General features: G+C 43.7%; 1 protein-coding gene across 1 annotated transcript in view; it reads right to left on the bottom strand.

The window, feature by feature from the left end:
* LOC120061578 (plexin-A1-like) overlaps window positions 1-16,080 on the bottom strand; it is an 84,271-nt gene extending 68,191 nt beyond the window's left edge. Inside the window, exon 1 of the mRNA XM_039011486.1 lies at window positions 15,979-16,080. The gene's annotated coding sequence lies outside the window, so the exon portion shown is untranslated. The remainder of the gene's footprint in view (window positions 1-15,978) is intronic.
* Between the last annotated feature and the right edge of the window lie 581 nt (window positions 16,081-16,661).

Genomic DNA, 16,661 nt, shown 5'->3' with positions numbered 1-16,661 from the left:
CCTACAACTCATCCAGAACGCCGCAGCCCGTCTGGTGTTCAACTTTCCCAAGTTCTCTCACGTCACCCCGCTCCTCCGCTCTCTCCACTGGCTTCCAGTTGAAGCTCGCATCCGCTACAAGACCATGGTGCTTGCCTACGGAGCTGTGAGGGGAACGGCACCTCCGTACCTTCAGGCTCTGATCAGGCCCTACACCCAAACAAGGGCACTGCGTTCATCCACCTCTGGCCTGCTCGCCTCCCTACCTCTGAGGAAGTACAGTTCCCGCTCAGCCCAGTCAAAACTGTTCGCTGCTCTGGCACCCCAATGGTGGAACAAACTCCCTCACGACGCCAGGTCAGCGGAGTCAATCACCACCTTCCGGAGACACCTGAAACCCCACCTCTTTAAGGAATACCTAGGATAGGATAAAGTAATCCTTCTAACCCCCCCCCCCTTAAAAGAGTTAGATGCACTATTGTAAAGTGGTTGTTCCACTGGATATCATAAGGTGAATGCACCAATTTGTAAGTCGCTCTGGATAAGAGCGTCTGCTAAATGATTTAAATGTAAATGTAAACTCCGGAGATTAGGCTGGTGTAACCGATGTGAAATGGCTAGCTAGTTAGCGGGGTGCGCGCTAATAGCGTTTCAAACGTCACTCGCTCTGAGACTTGGAGTAGTTGTTCCCCTAGCTCTGCATGGGTAATGCTGCTTCGAGGGTGGCTGTTGTCGATGTGTTTCTGGTTCGAGCCCAGGTAGCGGCGAGGAGAGGGATGGAAGCTATACTGTTACACTGGCAATACTAAAGTGCCTATAAGAACATCCAATAGTCAAAGGTATATGAAATACAAATCGTATAGAGAGAAATAGTCCTATAATTCCTATAATAACTACAACCTAAAACTTCTTACCTGGGAATATTGAAGACTCATGTTAAAAGGAACCACCAGCTTTCATATGTTCTCATGTTCTGAGCAAGGAACTTAAACGTTAGCTTTCTTACATGGCACATATTGCACTTTTACTTTCTTCTCCAACACTTTGTTTTGCATTATTTAAACCAAATTGAACATGTTTCATTATTTATTTGAGGCTAAATTGATTTTATTGATGTATTATATTAAGTTAAAATAAGTGTTCATTCAGTATTGTTGTAATTGTCATTATTACAAATAAATAAATAAAATCGGTAGATTTATCGGTATCGGATTTTTTTGGTCCTCCAATAATCGGTATCGGCGTTGATAAATCATAATCGGTCGACCTCTAGTACGTACATATCCCAACCAGAAGCCATGGAATACAGGCAACATCTGCACCGAGCTAAAGGCTAGAGCTGCCGCATTCAAGGAGCGGGACACTAATCTGGACGCTTATAAGAAATCCCATTATGCCCTCAGACTAACCATCAAACAGGCAAAGCATCAATATAGGACTAAGATTGAATCCTACTACACCGGCTCTGACGCTCGACGGATGTGGCAGGGCTTGCAAACTATTACGGACTACGAAGGGAAATTCAGCCGCAAGCTGCCCTATGACACGAGCCTACCAGACGAGCTAAATGCCTTTTATGCTCGCTTCGAGGCAAGCAACACTGAACCATGCATGAGAGCACCAGCTGTTCCGGACGACTGTGTGATCACGCTCTCCGTAGCTGATGTGAGCAAGACCTTTAAAGAGGTCAACATTCACAAGGACGCGGGGTCAGACGGATTACCAGGGCGTGTACTCAGAGCTTGCGTGGACCAACTGGCAAGTATCTTCACAAACATTTTCAACCTCTCCCTGACCGACTCTGTAATACCTACATGTTTCAAGCAGACCACCATAGTCCCTGTGCCCAAGAATGCGAAGGTAACTTGCCTAAATGACTATCGCCCCGTAGTACTCAAGTCAGTAGCCATGAAGTGCTTTGAAAGGCTGGTCATGGCTCACATCAACACCATCATCCCGGAAACCCTAGACCCACTCCAATTCACATACCGCCCCAACAGATCAACAGATTACGTAATCTCAATCGCACTCCACACTGCCCTCTCCTACCTGGACAAAAGGAACACCAATTTGAGAATATTTTTCATTGACTACAGCTCAGTGTTCAACAACATAGTGCCTACAAAGCTCATCACTAAGCTAAGGACCCTGGGCTCCCGAGTGGTGCAGCGGTCTAAGGCACTGCATCTCAGTACTTGCGGCGTCACTACAGACACCTTGGTTCAAATCCAGGCTGTATCACATCCGGCCGTGTTTGGGAGTCCCATAGGGCGGAACACAAATGGATCAGTGTTATCTGGGTTTGGCCAGTGTAAGCAGTCAATGTAAATAAATAAAACATCTAAATTGACTTGCCTAGTTAAATAAAGGTCAAATAAAAAATATATTTAAAAAAAACTCCCTCTGGATCTGGACTTCCTGATGGGCCACCCCCAGGTGGTAAGGGTAGGCAACAAAACATCTGCTATGCTGATCCTCAACACTGGTGCCCCTCAGGGCTGTGTGCTTAGTCCCCACCTGTAATCCATGTTCACCCATGTCTGCGTGGCCACCATCATTACGTTTGCAGATGACACAACACAACAGACATGACAGCCTGATAACTGACAACGATGAGACAGCCTATACGGAGGAGGTCAGAGACCTGGCAGTGTGGTGCCAGGACAACAACCCCTCCCTCAATGTGAGCAATGTGATCGTGGACTACAGAAAAAGGAGGGCCGAACAGGCCCCCATTAACATTGACGGGACTGTAGTGGAGCGGATCGAGAGTTTCAAGTTCCTTGGATCATCATTCCTTCCATCACCAACAAACTATCATGGTCCAAACACACCAAGACAGTCGTGAAGAGGGCAGGACAACACCTTTTCCCCCACAGGAGACTGAAAATATTTGGCATGGGTCCCCAGATCCTCAAAAAGTTCGACAGCTGCACCATCGAGAGCATCCTGACTGGTTGCATCACCGCCTGGTATGGCAACTGCTCGGCATCTGACTGTAAGGCGCTACAGAGGGTAGTGCGTATGGCCCTACATAGGATAGTGCGTATGGCCCAATACAACAATACATGGGGCCAAGCTTCCTGCCATCCAGGACCTATTTATAGGCGGTGTCTGAAGAAAATTGTCAAAGACTCCAGTCACCCAAGTTCAATCCTCTACCGCATGGCAAGCGGTACCGGAGCGTCAAGTCTAGGTCCAAAAGGCTCCTTATCAGCTTCTACCCCCAAGCTATAAGACTGCTGAACAATTAATATAGTGGCCACCGGACTATTTACATTGACCAGCCCCTCCTTTGTTTTTACACTGCTGCTACTTGCTGTTTAATATCTTTGCATAGTCACTCTACCCCTACCTACAAGGTTTGATTTGATTTGAAATGTCTACATTTTCCATCTAGTAGAAATGTGCTATTGTGACAGTGATTGACCATAGTGGACCCAAATGAAGATTCCAGAAATGGAAGATTCCACTGTTTCAGGGCTCTCTCGCACAGGGCAGCTCTAGCCGCGTTATCTGCCGGAAAACTGTGTCTGGCTGTGGATGTGGTTCTGATTAGTGCGGCTAGGGCCTGAACGCGTTCCAGACATGCACGGCCAGAGCCAGGGGAATATGGGATAGGGTTAGCACGGCTCCCCGCCTTATTACGCTTTATACAAGTGATGACAGCACACACCTGTTTCCTTACTGACCCCGTACCCCCTACCATCCCTAGGGGAATTACACTCTATTGCGGTGGAGGAGGGGGGTTGATCTCTGTCAGGTTGGTAGCCTCTGGTATGTGGTAAAGGCCAGTGATTCAGGCAATTCATCCAATCAAGCAATTAAGTAATTCAGCACACCTCTGAAATATAAACAGCCGTGGCCCACTTGTGAAAATAAGCCTGGATATTATAGCCTTTTGTCTGGGTCTAAACCACATGAATGTACTGGCACTCATTTAACATGTAGGATCCGGTTATACTACCACATTACTACAGGCATTTAGTAGAATCTACTCCAGTGAATGAGTACTTAGGGGGAGAGATGAAGGGATGCAGAAACTGAACAGACACCGTGATTTTCCCGCTCCACCAGCATCCCACTAATCAGCAAACATTCAGGAAACTCGCAACAAAAACAGTTTTTTTACGTAAACCAACATAGCATTCCCCAAGTCTCTATACTGCCGTGTTAGTTGTACACAAATACACAACAGCATTAGTTTTTGGTTGTAACAGTTTATGAGAACGCCCTCCTGTTACTTAGTAGGGGCGGGGCTGAGACATGATAGAGGGAAGTATTGGAGGCCCTGCCACAAACAGAGAGCCAGAGCTATTCCACCTGGCCTGCTCTCTCTTCCTCACGGCCCAGAGGATCTCCACTCATCACTGGAGTATTTCAGCCACGGACGATTCAACAGGAAATTGGGAAGAATGGCTGGGGAGTCCACAAAACTGTCTACGATTGGGAGAGGATTGACCCTAGACAAACTGTCTACGATTGGGGGAGGATTGACCCTAGACAAACTGTCTACGATTGGGAGAGGATTGACCCTAGACAAACTGTCTACGATTGGGAGAGGATTGACCCTAGACAAACTGTCTACGATTGGGAGAGGATTGACCCTAGACAAACACTCCAAGCCAGACACACATGCACACACAAAGACACAGTCATGTAAATGATATGGACTATACAGGAGTTGTGTGCAAACAGTCCCACTAATATGTGCACACAAACACACACCAAACATCCGTCGTACTAGCTACCACCCCACAGTAAAACATATCGATCGTCCATGACTGGGACTGGGGACATTCAGTCAGTCTTCCTAAAGACCACTATACAAAGGGGGTCATTGGGGCGTGAGAGCAGGGCCTGTGAGAGGACTTGGCCTGCCCTGCTGTGGATCATACCCTGCATTACTCTGCATAGCTGTGACTCCAAAGACTTTCTCTTATCAGGCCTGGGGTTAGCAGGCTGATACAGAGCTGTATATGTAACAACCAACACTACTACATCCCCAACTTGGGATGCGATCACACTGTCAAATTACTCAGGGACCAAGGTGAGTGGGACAAAGACATCAACTGTGCCTCAGTTACACACAGTTACACACACGCACAACATCTGTCCCGGGTGTAAAGCTGTGTTTCTCAGACAGATAGTCATTAACAAACACACAAAGATATACATAGAAACACACACAAACACAAATATACACCTAAAAAGAGCTCAAAAGATTGCAAAGATAGAACTTAACATTTATTGACAGAAGTCTCTTAATTTCCCTGTGGGTCCGTCTCAGTATCAACCAATTCATTTTCCTAAAAATCCCCTGGAGTGAGTGATGTGCTAAGCCCCTGCTAAACTTAAAGCTTCTGCTCCACTGCTCATTGATCCTGAACCACTGGAGGGATTTGTAAGGCTAACAGCTGTTTGGGCTGTGGCTGGGGGGTAGTCATGACTAACAGTCCTCCTCTCATCATCGTCATCCTGCTATGCTATACTAGAGAAACACTGCAGTTAGTTCCTTCACAAATAAACAATTTGTGATTTTTTTCAAATGTAACCAGGGGAAAACATCTGACAATGATCAGCCCAGTTCCACTGTAATGTGATTGAGGTCTAATGTGGCAGTAGGTGATCGACTGAAATGCATGTGGAAATAAACACACAAGCGCAAACACATTCGGAAACCGACTCCCATGCCAAGACAGCCAGAGGCACACAGCTGGTCTGTTCTCCTTCTCCCCTGAACTGTGATAGTTAGCAGGGAAACATGTGAATAGAATCTCATCAGTGGGAAGGTATGTGAACCCTGACCCATGCCCACGACCCACAGCAGGCCAGGTTCCTCCATGCGCTGCCAGTATAATCATTTCCATGGCAGGCCATTCGGACCACCAGAGAGAGGGCGAGGGGAGAAGAGGGCTTCAAAGCCGGCTGGGTAACGTTTGCACACGCCAGGTCTGTTAAAGGAATCACGCTGCCGATGTTCCACAGAACAGGCAATGTTTCTCAACTCCTTTTCCTCCTCCCCCTCCACACCGCCGCTGGCTAGCTTCTCTCCAAACCATGACCAAGCAGCACATGTTACAGGAACACAGAACACTGCCTGGGCTAGCACTGCATCCCTGTAGGTCATAGCAACAGCAGCTAGCTACTAGACTAGAGCACTGCACTGCTCAGCCACACAGAAAAAACGGTGGTATTGAAGAAGCGCTATTCATCCGTGAAGGCCTGGTGAGTTATAGGTCACCCAGCATGGTAACACTGAGAAATGCCACTCTTCATCCTGGCCTTTCATTTAACCCTTTCAAATCCCCACAGGGGGGTGCACTTTTCCACACATTCTTCTGGCGATGCGTGGTGTCCATCTGATGCATGGCACTAGGAGGTCTTCTGCTCTGACATGGAGAGGCAAGGATTACAAACCCTATGACTGCCTCAGGCCTTGTGACGTTAGGGAGCAGTGATCACCGTGATACATCAGGAGGAGCAGGACAAGGACATGAATAATGAGTTAAACAAAGGGAGAAGGGAAATATCCTTTCCCTGGCATGTAGTGGTCTGTAGTATAACCCTCCCCTCCCAGAGAGATCAATAAGCTCATTCAAATCCTTTAATGGGGTATTAATTAGGAGATTACTGAACACCAGCCTGCACTTCACCCCTCCTCTGTCTGCACTGCAGCACTCAGTGGAGACCACTGTCTCAGGACAGGACTGCATCAGGCCCCGAACTCAACCCCAGCTCCCAAACTGATAGTGCTATGTCAGTATAGACCTCGGTCAGAAGACATGACATGACAGCTGGACCAGAACTCAACCACAGCTCACCTCACACACCACTGGTCCAAAGTCAGTGGAGAACACTGTCAGAGGACATGACCGCATCTGGACAAAAACTCAACCACAGCTCACACACAGCTGGTTCCATGTCATTTGAGTCTAAATAATGGCTTTGACAGGAGATAGGGTCATCACTTTTTGACAGCATCTCTTTTGATTTAAACAAAACTTTCCATACATATTTGCCAATGGAAGAAGTGGTAGGAAAGTTACTATTTGGACCTGAATGACAAAACATTCAAATCAATCATATAAAATGTTCTTGGTCGCACACACCTATTTAGCAGATGTTATTGCGGGTGTAGCGGAATTAAGAAATATAGAAATATTAGGACGAGCAATGTCGGAGTCCGGGTTGTATAGACAATATGGACAGTATATGGATAGAATATGTAGTATATCTGAAGGATATGCCACTCTCAGGAGATAAAGGTGCTCAAAGTGGATGTAAGTTGAATTGTATTTTCTAATTACTGCCACAAAAATGGCCACCAGTTCACCCACCGTAAAATGTCAACTTAAATGGTCATGTCAATTCTAGTATCTATATTTCTATGATTTCAATAGGTTTCCTATGGAGGATTGACAGTATAATTTCAAAAAACAGATATTCCATTCAAGTCAACATTCTCTGATGTGTGGACCTCCAACCATCATAATGTTGCCATTTAAATGTTAACATTTCAATTGTATTCCCATTTTAGTAAATTTATCAGCCAAAACATGACACCCACCCTGTATTTAAGAGCATGTTGTGTCTCAACTGATGGCAAGCACAACACAAAAGCCTCAGATGATGTAAAATAGGGTCTAAGCTACAACGTATGCGAATATGAAAAATATTAATTGACCTTTATAGCGGAAAAAATATATTAAAAAAATTAATAAGCTTATAAATGATATCAATCTCAACCGTTTATCTTTTGCAGTGATAAAGACTCATAGTATGGTGGGATAGGCAAATGTTGGGATATGCAAAATATTTCAACTTTGAGCACCTCTATCTCCTAAATGTTTTGGCATTCAGGTCCAAAAAGTCACTTTCTGAGCACTTCTACAATTGGCAAAGCTCAAAAGGGGTGCTGTCAAAAAGTGATTGAATTCAAATGGATTTACCTGATAGAGACCTTGACAAAGAGGCCACAGAGCTGTGAGAGTGGTTAACAAGCTACCCCTCACCCCATTTCCCAGGCCCAACCCCCTTCTGAAGGCACCATCTCTCCACACGTTTAGTGTTTTGATGACACCAGATGTCAGTCTCTTCAGCACTGAGGCAAACACCACAGGGGAGGAGGGACAATAGCCGTAGGCAGACATACAGACAGACAGACAGACAGACAGACAGACAGACAGACAGACAGACAGACAGACAGACAGACAGACAGACAGACAGACAGACAGACAGACAGACAGACAGGGGGAAGGGTGTTGTTGCGCTACATGTGAATCCTTGTGCCAATAAATAAATAAACACGGGCCGTTTCAGCCACAGGTGCTCCGGCAGGGAGTGAAATAGGGTCTCTTAACCCAGCTAAGAGAGGGCAGTGTTGTGCGAACACCCCCCACTACACTCCCCTCTCCTCCCTCAGAACCAGGGTCTGTCCTCCCTGTCCTGTCCCCACAGGGAGCTGATTTGTTGTGCTGGTGGTGTCCGTACGACCGGGCTTTCCCAGTCCCCAGGGCCAGGCTTCTCCTGTGATTCACTCTCTATTAGTCTTACATACAGCCCTGGCCTGCTGAATTATTATCATCCCTCGATACACAGAGCAGCAGCTTGGTAATAGACTTAATGCAGTATATTGGACAGGAGAGAAAAAATGACAAGAAATCATCTATATGTAATAGTAGTAAACGATCAACGCATAAGACAAAATGATGAGATTTTGTGGAGAATAAACTACTGACTTTGCTTTAGTTTCACATTGGGGAGGAATTTATAGCAGACTGTTGTGTGGGGGAAAAGACCACAAAGTGTAGACATACACGCACAGTGCACTGTAGACACACACAGTGTACTGTAGACGCATACACAGTGTGGTGGTTTTCTCATTAGGAACCCCGACCTGCCTGGAGCAAAGTCTCAGCTGAGATCCCTAAACAAACACTCTTCAAAACACATTTGGGGAAGAAAAAAACAGCATTAGCCGGGAAATGTGTTGAGTGAATTCATCTCCATGCATTTCTACAGCCTCCTCTCACAGAATGCAACACAGCACATCTGGTAGAGAAAAGTAACAAAAGCTTGTGATAGGTCACGGCGACAGCAGGCAACAGATGGTAGAGTGTGTGATGGCCTGGACCTACAAGGCTGAGAGACATGCTGATGTTGAAATAGAGATGGGTCCTGGAGTATGGGGGGGGGCTTTCCAGGTGCAAAGCTTTCAAAGTTCCTTCCCACCAGGTCCGACGCACCTAGGCAAAACAGGGTGTCCTACTGGCCTTAAGGCCTCAGTACCCAGAACAGTCTTTGTGTTGCTATACAGAGCCAACAGCAGGGCAAGTTAGGATACTATACCAGATAAGAACACTGAGCCCTGATAAGGCTAGCACTATGTTACCAAACCACTGCAAGGTCATTTTAATTATTGGATGAGTGTAATAATAACTTACACTTAGAGGGTCGTGTGCTCATAGACACACACACCGTCACTTTTGTCTTTGACTAAGCACTCAACAGAATGAGGTGGACCAGCCAGCGTCCTGATCAGGAAGAGTGCTATGCATGCAGACTAAGAAGTTCCCAGGCTCCTGCCCAGACTGTCAATATCATTGTCACCGTCAGACTCGTCATCCCAGGAAAGCCCTTCCTCCCATCTCCTCTTCTCCCCTCTCCTCTCTGCTGCAAGCCAGCAAAAACAGTGGATCAGAATAGAAGATGGGTCTCAAAACTATGTGACGAAAAAACACCAGTCTAACTTTGGCCATGGCCCAGGGCTAAAAATATAATCCTAACCGACCATGATTATTCCTTGTGTTATTGTTTTTCTATTTGTTCTACTATTTCTCTATTTTTCTCTCTGCATTTTTGGGACGGGCCCATAAGTAAGCATTTCACTGTTAGTATACATCTGTTGTTTACGAAGCATGTGACAAATACAATTTGATTTGATTTGAATTGTGAAGGATGATGTGTGGATGGTGATGTGTCGGTGCGTGCATGCTGTGGCAGGGATACTGACTAGGGCTGAGAATTGCAAGGGACCTCACGATACAATATTATCACGATCCTTACTGTAGGTGCTGATACGATATGTATTGCGATTCTCACGATTTTCATGATTCTGTAAGTATTGCGATGCGATACTGTGATTTTATTGCGATTCGCTGTTTCAAACATATTGCTCACCATATGTATGCTGCAGAGGGACAAGAGAGAGCCATGAGAAATGAGTTTTGATCAGTCGTGGAAATAAAAGTGCTGAAAACGTATTGGCTCCGCATTTAAAAAGATGATGGCGAAAAGCTATGAAGAAAAAATACTATTTTGGTGCCGGTAAGGCCAACTAGAGCAAAAAATTATATATTATTGCAATATGTGTCTGAATCTCTCAAGTAAGACAGACATTCCTAATTCACAGGATAAAAAAACAAAAAAAAGTATTTTCATAAACATTTTATTATGTTGTTGTTGTTGTTGCAGAAACGCCTTCTTGAACATGTGAACTTTCATGTGTCTTAATAACAAACTCGTAGGTGATCTGTAAATATGAATACAAATTAAAGTATGAGCCTAGTTCGTTTCTCACAGAGAAACTAAGGATTTGTCCTGGCTAGCCTTGATTGGCTGAGATAATGGAGGGGATGGTCATGCCGTGAGATAGGTCCTGATTTGTGTCCCATGCCACATAATGGGGTCTTCTCCGATCAGCGACTACTGCAGATCATTTTTTAAAGATAATAGCAATGGACAACTGCAAACATGTTGCTATAGTTCTCAACAACATTGATCCCCTGAACTGAACTGCCGCTATAGAGAAAGCTCAGTGGGAGAATGTTGTGATGGACTACATTCTGGAGGACGATGGGCTCCACCTGCACCCGAATACCCGAGACCCGATCCAGAATTCTAACTGATATCACGGGTCTGGGTCGGAAATGATTGTCACGGGTCTCGGGTATTTGTAATTTTAACGGACTTGTCCGGAAGGACCCATACAGATCAGAAAGTGACTCCTGCAGTAGAGAGAGAGAAAGATACATTTTATCAAATATGCTGCTGCTCTTTGCTTTTCATGAGAGTCGCACGTGTAGCTTGTTGTTGTTGTTGGCGAATCATAAATCATCAAGAGGCAAATAGGCAAAAGTTAGGAGATTATCTAATCAATGGAAGGTGGAATTAAAATGATGGAATGGAAGGAGAAGGATAGGCTACAACGACCAAGAACCAACATATTCTGTATGGAGTTGTCGTTATTTATAACTGTGTCGGTTGAGTGCATGCAGCCTCAATAAATTGCTTGGTTTCTAACACCAGCTAACATTATACATTGTATCTCATTTAGTCATAAATCTGTTTGTATTGTTAGTTGTTAGCTAGCTGGTTGGTTAGCTTTACCTGCATATTAATAGTGCATAATTTCATGCATGTTGGCTGGCTAAATGTATGACAAATCGTTTGTATTGCTAAACTGTATGGTTTGGGATTATGGTTAATGAACTTGTTGAGCTAGCTAGCTTGCTACATGTCTAAACAAAAGACTCCATTTAGCCAGAATATATTTTTACCTGGAGATTTTTCTTATTGTAGGCTACTACTTTGACTAATTGTTTAATCACGCAGATTAGAATATGGCCTCACGTGAATACTTAAAGAGATGGTTGGGGTTAAGGTTTAAGAGAGTGTGAACGAGATGCTGAATGGGTGTACTCAAAAAAGAGCTCCCTAGCAAGTGTGAAAAACTTTCAAGGGGATTTTCTGGCACTTGTCTAAAAGGTGGAACAACAAGTTTATCACATTTCAAATAAGCATAACTTTCCCATGTTTCCCCAAACTGCAGTGTATAATATACCATTTTGAAGCTTTGAGTCTGTACTTTTATAAAATGTACAAAAAGCCAATCTTGGAAATGGTACATAAGACTAAAATGGGAAATATGTAGTCACATATGTCGATACAATATGAAATATCATAAAAAATTATATCCCAATATGTAACTGTATTGATCCCCCCCCCCCCCCATCACTAATACTGCCAGGGGTTTACTATTCCAATAACATGGAATGGGCCCATCCTCTTCAAGTCAGGTGTACTGTATGGATAACAACCGAAACACATGTACAGTATTTACACATATAGGAGCTTTTGAGGAATAAGTGCTGATAAAATTGTGTTTATTCCTGACAAAAACGTGCAGGCCGTCCAATAGATATTCAAATTGAATTTAAGAAAACAAACGGCATACTTGCTGTGGCAAAAATCAAATGGAATAGTAATCACTGAGTTAGAGCCCATGTTCTTCACAGAAGACTGTGATTTTGATCACATCGAATATGTCTGCCTCCTCCATTTTCTTTACCTGTCATTTTCCCCCGAAAAATGTAGAAGAGAAACTATTTCAATCTCTGTCCCTTTGATCTAGGTGCCCTTTTACAGCGGAGCCAGCTTCAAAACATTTCAGACATAAAAGCTCCACTATCCCTGACAGACCAGAGCCTTGAAAGAGAGGATAGGAAAAAGTAGAGGACAAAAATACCAAAGAATAGTTTGTTATTACTGAGATGAATAGGGTCTACCGCAATAACAAAACATTTCAAATAGGTAAAGATAAGAATTTCAATGAATCAACAATTACATGGATTCACTAATTGAGTAGCTAGAGAAGCCTACAAACAGAAGTGATGTATAGGGTTTATCACTCTGGGATGTAGTCCATACACACATGGGGAAAATAGCATTTTGTTCGTTTGGAACAGTTTGGAATTTTGAGACGCAGATAGATGCACTGAGTGAGGTGGTGTGACAGTGGACTGAGTGAGGTGGTGTGACAGTGGACTGAGTGAGGTGGTGTGACAGTGGACTGAGTGAGGTGGTGTGACAGTGGCCTGTTTAGGGTGGGAGCTGTCAGGGACAATCATTCCACATAACATATCTCCCTGTCATTCAAGCAGGTAAGGGCCATAAAGGTCCGAATCAAATGCTTACTTCTACCATACTGTTCTGTTTGACATCATCTATGACTGTATTTTATACAAAATAATTGCCTACAGGCACCGAGGCGAGGACACAGAAATGCGGGGTGACTGGCATTCCATACTAAGTGGGGTATTCGTGGCCCAAAAGCAGGCAGATGGCGATTTTGATGGTTTCGTCTTACCGTCCAAAAACGCATTGTATGCACCCCGCAATGCACTTGTATCCTCCATGGACCGGTTCGTACCTAAAACATTCTCCATTCAGGCTGCAAATGCGGCGATTTCCTCCTTAACTAGATTTAATGGTGAGAAGGCGGAAAGAGTTTTGTAAAATATGCATACTTTCTTTATGAAACACAATTTTCCACCACCATGCTAGTGGCTAATGATACTTCCTGCCGTTGCACCCTGTGTTCAGCCAGGGGTAACACTTCAATCACACCGACAGCATCATTGCATTATGGTACACCACAAGTACATTCATTTCCAATGGAACCCTGCGTTTGCCTTGCAGCATTGTGCTACAGAAGCAGTTGCAGTGCGTTCTGTGTGGTGCATATGTTGGATTTATCAAATGTATGCATCAAATTGTATGCGTAGACGGCTTGACAGAAATGGTAGGTGAAGGTGAATGTTTAACTTTTGTTGCACACATATCCAGATGATGCTGCATTCCATTTCTCATAATGTTGCTGTCAGTGTGATCAAGGCATAAACAACAGACTGCTGCAATCTGATTGGCCAAATGCAATATTCAGCATTTAAAAAATATATGTTTTTACAATATGCAACAACGGAGACTAGCATTCCTAGCCATTAGCCACTTTAGCATGGTGGTGGAAAATTGTGTTTCATAAAGAAAGTATGCATATTTTACCCATTTCTGCCTTCTCGCCATTAAATCTACTTAATGAGAAAACATGGTCAACATGGGACACGAGTCTATTGCCGGCTGCATACAATGTGTTTGGATGGTAAGATGGAAAGACTCAATATCGCCATCTGCCGCCTTTGGGCTAGGGTATTCATGGCCTCTCTCAATTAAATGTCTTATTTTGGCCTGCACATGGCTTGTCCCACTGTCCACTGATAAACTATGTGTTTATTGTGGCTAGAACCATGTGACCCACACTTTTCAGATGACATGCATGCTGAGCACATATTGAACTGAGTGCATGAGAAAAGCAAATTAACAGACACGCAGTCCAGATTTAAAGCAAAAATAAGACAAATGTATGGAGCCTTTATAGTATAAGCTACTGTAGCTAAGGAATGACTCCAGCGTCCATATGATATTCAAATAACTCCCGATTGTAAAACGTCTTATCATATATGGCTAAGGCTACTGTAGTCTATGAATTATGGTTTGGTCTCAGTTGATATGGCTAGACATTTTTTCTCCACAAACGGAGATGCAAAAGGAAACTAAATAAAGATTGCCTTTAGGGCAGCCAAACATGAGCGCGGGAACCATGACACAAAGCCCCCAGTGAGCGCCCCTCAAAACAATATTACTCACCGTTAGTTGATCATAACGCAAGTAGGGCTCTAAATCAACCGAATTTCCCCACTATTGTTACAATAGGGAAATATGCCTGTTCTATTACATCGCTAGGCTATCAAATCAAATAGCAAGATGAGTGCGCTGAAACCTAACAGATGTCTGCAAAAATTAAATCAATATAATTAAGTGGACACATTTGTAATTATTGAAAATTGTGGAAGAATAGCCTAAAAGGTTCGCACATCCAGTGATTGCTTCTTAGCCTGTCATCCACATTATGCTATTTATGAGTAGTAAGACCACACACCAATGTGTAGACTAAATAAAACTTGGATGGTAGTCTATGAAGTGGCCCTCAAATTCTCCAATAAGGCCCCCATAATAAAAATAGTGACCGTTTGGTTACGCATAAAAATACATTTGCATTCCCCTACCAGTAGGCTATAAAAGCCTAATAAAAATGTACTTGCATATAGTACTTATATGTCTACCAATGATGCATACCCTGTGGTTGTGTGAATAACATCACGGCCAGCACCGCATGCATGTAGGCTACAAATCTAAACACAATGCAATAGGGAATCGTAACAAAAGCGGGACACCACCAAAATGGTTAATCCCCTAGATAAATTCGTAAATGTCACACTCCAAGAGAAATCTGAAAGCCACGCTGATGTCTGAACATTACTATGCATTGTGGGCAGTAAAATCCGATCGCCTAAATGCGGAGTCTAAAGTGGAGGTTATATACGAGCTTCTTCCAACACGTTCTAGCATAGTCATACCACTTTTATCCGATTTTCTCGGCATCGAAATGAAATGCATAGGCTGCTTCCAACAGTCATCCCCAAACCAATCGTCACCTACGTATTCTGTGTAAAAAAATATATTCGATTACATGAAAGTGCATGTTGATGCGACATTAAAATAATGGTATATACAGCTGCGTCAAGACATGTCAAAGCTTCTGAAATTACTTCAATAATTTGCCATTTACGGCTTTATTTTTCTCCAGGCAATGATACAGTGGCAAGCTCTATGTGTGCAAGTTATGGAGTTGAAAATTAAATAGAATTTTCTATTCTCATTTTCTATTCTCCTGCAGTGATCTGCACACATTCTGCATGTAAGAGAACGCCCAGCTATGTAGCCTACACACGGCTGCTTGACACTTACTTATATCCATTCGTAACCGGTCTACTTTACCAACTTACCAATCATATCAAATAGGGCGTTCAATTATTTTGCCAAACAATGTGGTCTGCCCAAACCTGAATAGGCTGAGGGAACGCAGATAGGCTAATTGAACCAAAAGGATTCCCTCAAACCGCATTCATTGAGTCCTCGGTTGCCTATCCGAATTATATTAATACTACGACACAGGGAATAGAAACAGCCAGGGAAGAGACATCGGGGGAGAGAGAAGGAATGTCAGTCACTCAATCGAGCCACAAACTACGCTACAAATGACACTGTAATAACCACGTTATAAGTGAAGTTGCAGCAGAAAAGTTTTGCTCTACTTACGGATAATTGTGATCTTGGGGTTTGTTTTCTTCAGCATGGTTAAAATATTAAACTTGAAGGCATTTCCACGACTGTCACGATTCTCGTCCAAAAGCTCCGCGTTCCGAGTCTTGAGCTTCTCACAGCATGAATGGAGTGGTATGCGGTCTGAGCTCGCAATAGCAAGTAAAAGCCTCGTTCTGAGCGGTATGAATGCTCGCTGCCGCTGTCTGCTTGGTCGCGTCGCCGCCTACCGCGTGTAGGTGGCAGCGTTGGGCACGGTAGTGGCCACTGCATTTGACTTGGTGACATCTCTGTTATAAGGGCAACGTCGTCTGTCAGACTTCTTTCCAAACACGGTAATTGAAGGTAATTTTTTTCATGAAGTTTAATCATTCCAACATAATAGGCCCAGACTAAATTTGCGTCTCAATTTACCGTTGAGAGTTAGAATAGTATAATACAAGGTGTAGATCCTACATTTGGTTCTGCATCAGCAGTTTTTCTCTTGTTTTGTCTGTCACTCATCATCCCTCAATTAGCAGTGTCAGCTAACATGTTTAGATTGGTAAATTAGTCTATCTAGCCAGTTATCTACACTGAACAAAAATATAAACGCAACATGTAAAGTGTTGGTCCCATGTTCCATCATGAGCTGAAGTAAAAGAGCCCAGAAATGTTCCATGCACACAAAAAGCTTATTT

This window comes from Salvelinus namaycush, chromosome 16 (genome assembly GCF_016432855.1).
Source record: "Salvelinus namaycush isolate Seneca chromosome 16, SaNama_1.0, whole genome shotgun sequence".
NCBI classification, from domain to species: domain Eukaryota; kingdom Metazoa; phylum Chordata; class Actinopteri; order Salmoniformes; family Salmonidae; genus Salvelinus; species Salvelinus namaycush.
The sequence above is the reverse complement of the archived record's forward strand: the minus strand, read 5'-3'. Positions and strand labels throughout refer to the sequence as shown.